At 51.2% G+C, this 3,926-nt stretch overlaps 1 long non-coding RNA gene across 1 annotated transcript; it reads left to right on the top strand.

The window, feature by feature from the left end:
* The first annotated feature begins 3,141 nt into the window (after positions 1–3,141).
* LOC111814945 lies at positions 3,142–3,926 on the top strand. Its single transcript, XR_002819792.1, has 3 exons — positions 3,142–3,219; positions 3,303–3,463; positions 3,880–3,926. It is a non-coding gene; the product is annotated as an uncharacterized LOC111814945 (long non-coding RNA).

The raw sequence follows: 3,926 nt of genomic DNA, 5'->3' as shown, positions 1-3,926 counted from the left end.
GTAGATGGTGCTGTAGAGAGACACTCTTATTAGGAAGGTTGTGCCATGGCCTTAGCTGAGGCTTCCCAGCTGCCCTTGGGAGTCAGGGATTTGTTTTGGCACATTCAGGGTTGACATGTAGGCCTGGCAAGGAAGTCTGCCACACCTACCGCCCACCTTTGCACTTTCCACAAAATGATCACAGATGTATAAGTACCCGTATGTATTTGTTTTTATTGGGGTCTGATACCTACCAAACATCACTCCTGTTTATCCACAGGTTTCCTTTCATTTAACAACAGTGAAATGCTAAGCCACTCTGACCATAGTTTTCCTTTTTCCGTGGCCCTCATCCCCGGCTAACACAATCTACCATAGTATCCATGAATCTACCTAGCACTGGTAAGTCATTCGACTGGGATCATACTGGATTCATCTTTCGCAAATGCCTTACTTAATTAATTGATGTCATTCTCAAAGTTCTTTTTTGGTATTTTAGGAAAGGGTCTCCAGGGTATTTAGGGTCTCACTACTAGATGTGACTTGAAGTAATTCTCCCATTTATAGGCTCTCTAGTGCTGAGATTACAAGTGTGTGCCACTATGCCTAATCTCAATTGCCGTCTCAACTCGCCCCAAGGACGGGGCCAGCCCTGCCGGCCCTCGGATTGACCCCTGGCTCCTGTTCTTGCTTGCAGGTGCTTTCATCTGCTAAACTATTTGGATGGCCCTTACAAAAAACCCCAACAGACTTCTTTCATTTTCTCACAAGCATCCATACATGCTCCTGTATTAGGGCTGATTGAAATTCATTCTACAGATGGCTATTAGCCCCCCAACTCTCACCCATACTGTTTCTTTCTCTGATTTAATTGAAGTTTGAACACCATAGTCCAAGAATCTTCCACAGAAAATTCTAAAAACATTTTATACAACATATTTATTTATTAATTCATTTTGAGTCCTAGTTTCACTAAGTTGATAAATGTCTCCAAGCTGGGTTTCAATGTTTGATCCTTTTGCTTAGTTTCTGAGAAAACAGGGATTAATTTACATTTTGTCCTCCAGGGTGGTCAAATTCAGGTTCCCTGTATGTTGGTGGGCTTTTGAATTTCGCCAGAGAATAGGCACACAGTGACCCATTGCTCTGTGGGCTAGTCAGATAGGACAGAAGGCAACGGAACCTGCTGGACATGGTGCCGAGAATGCTCGTATACCAGTTAATCCCTGTTGGACAGCAGAATTCTCCAGAGACGCTGGGTGAAAGTCCTATCCAGTGTGGCATACCATCCCCCATGTCCTATTGCAGTCTGACTTATCGCAGCACCAAAGTTCTCCTGGTTTGGCCTGTCAGCTCCCGACCTCCATCTGTTTTCACTTGTTCCTCCTTGAGCTCAGATCCACTTGTCTTCCCATGGAGGCCCAGGGCTGAGAACTGCATAACAGTGTGTCTAGTTCCATGCAGCTCTCCTCCCAGGACCTTTCCTCACCCTGTGTATCAACAGGAAGAGACAGGAGGGGCGAGGGCGTGTGCCACTGCTGTGCCCTGGGTCTTCCCTGCACCCTCTAGTTGCAAAGTCAACACACAGCTTGTCTCACACCTTGAGCAAAGGGCAGACTTTCCAGCCTGCTTTATAAGAGGACAGCCTGCCTGTTTAAACACGCAGAGTGTGCTGGAGTGTGTGTCCTCGTCTAGCAGACTAGAACTGTGAAACTGTCTGTCAAAGGAGCCCAGCGTTGAAGAAGGAAACTATGGGGCTACTGACTGGGGATGCGCTCTTCTCTGTGGCCGTGGCCGTGGTGGTCTTCTTGCTCTTGGTGGACCTGATGCACCGGCGTCAACGCTGGGCTGCTCGCTACCCACCAGGCCCTATGCCAGTTCCCGGGCTGGGCAACCTGCTGCAGGTGGACTTCCAGAACCCAGTGTATTCCTTCTACAAGGTGGGGAGCTGGAGGTGGAGAGCAGCAATGGTCAGGTAGACACCAAGTAACTGACCGTTTATAGCCACAGCCTAGACAAGGACCTGCCAGCCCACGACGGGGGAGGTAGAGCATTTCTCTGGGAAGGAGCCCAGAGCAGAGGAGGGAAAACAACGGGAGGTTGGGCAGGATGTGGCCATGAGTCTGGACCCAGATGGGATGGAAATGAAGTTGCATAGGACCCATGTCCCTTCTGTAGCCAACCAAGGAAAGGATTGTGGATCAAGGAACAGGGCAAGATGGTGTTAAGAACCATTTGGATCACAAAATTGATACTGAGAGCACTGCTGTGACCAGCATCAGACTCTGAGGCTGCTGTGGGTCTGGGCCTCTCTGCTCTGACCTTTCTCCTGAGCTTCCTCATGTGAAGAATAGAAGGCTAAGGGGCCTCACTGTGTATCTCCTCTCTGCCCAGTCATAGTTGGGTGGTCACAGCTAGATCTACAGTGATTGTTATGAACCTAAGAAGATGGGAGGGCACCAGGCAGACACTAGGGGTCAGGGAGTCGAGGGGCTAGAAGAGGCCGTGAGTGCCATCCTCACTCCCATAAGAAAAAGCCAAGAAACAGCAGCACAGCTGAGTCTTGCACTGTTGAACTGGGTCTCCCTGTGTTGGAAGCGAGACTGCGACCTGCATTCTGTGAGGAAGCCCAGCCTCACTTTCTCCCTGGCCTCCACCTGCAGCTGAGACGTAGGTTCGGGGACGTGTTCAGCCTGCAGTTTGCCTGGACTCCAGTGGTCGTGGTCAATGGGCTGGTGGCTGTGCGGGAGGCTCTGGTGACCCATGGCGAGGACACATCAGATCGGCCCGAAGAGGGCACCAACAAACTAATAGGCTATGGACCAAGATCCCAAGGTACAGATCAATAGGGCACAGGTGGGATGAGGGTACAGCCCTGGAGCAGTGACTCAGGGACACAGGGCTGCCTGGGCATGGTGAGGTGCTCCAGGCACAAAGGACGTCCTTGACTTCTAAAGTATGAGGCCTGGAAAAGAACTGGTGCCCAGGGGTGAGACAGAGTTTGTGTGGGATCAGCAGCCTGGAGTGAAGGGTTACCAAGGGCACGGGTTCGTACTGTCTGGTACAGATATGTACTCCCCATGGCAGGCATTATTGGGGCTCCCTATGGACCCGCCTGGCGTGAGCTGCGACGCTTCGCTGTGTCCAACCTGCGTAACTTCGGCCTGGGGAAGAAGTCTCTGGAGCAGTGGGTGACCGAGGAGGCCTCCTGCCTTTGTGATGCTTTTGCCAACCATGCTGGTAGGTGATGGGGAGGGACACAAGGGAGCTGTACATGAAACTGGGAATTTGGGCCGCACTCTGAGGAGCTTTCCTACTCACAGGGCAGCCCTTTCGACCCAACGCCCTGATGAGCAAAGCGGTGTGCAACGTGATTGCTTCCCTCATCTACTCACGCCACTTCGAGTACGATGACTACATTGTGATCAGGTTGACCGAGTTACTGGAGGATGGCCTGAAGGATGACAATGGCTTGTTGCTTCAGGTACAGGGTTCAACGCAGTCTGCAGAGACATTCCTGCAGGAAGAATCTGGAGTTAAATTTGCATGGTGTGCAGTGGCAAGAAAGCGTCAGGGAGAGAGGGTTTAGGTGGAAAGGCCTGGTTGTAGCAAATCAGACAATAGGAAGGGGAGAGGTGGCTGAGGTTCAGGGCTCTAGAGAGGAGAAGAGCCTGCGTCCTTGTTCAGAACCACAGAAATTCCTGAGATTGCCATGGTAGGATGATCCATGTGACAACTCAGCACTAGAGGAGAGCTTTGATGCTGGCCCAGGGGAAGGAAGGACAGATAATGGTGTGGAGAGTTGGTCAGGCCTTGGGCCACCGTGGAGGAAGCTAGGAATAAGAAGTACACATGACTGTGGAGCACAGGAAGCACTCAGTTTACCTCTGTGCTTTCAAGGTAGTGAACTCAGTGCCACTGCTCACACGCATCCCATGGGTGGCTGC

The sequence above is a fragment of the Octodon degus genome, unplaced genomic scaffold, assembly GCF_000260255.1.
Source record: "Octodon degus isolate 3935 unplaced genomic scaffold, OctDeg1.0 scaffold02983, whole genome shotgun sequence".
Lineage (NCBI taxonomy): Eukaryota > Metazoa > Chordata > Mammalia > Rodentia > Octodontidae > Octodon > Octodon degus.
This window is presented reverse-complemented; position numbering and strand designations above follow the sequence as displayed.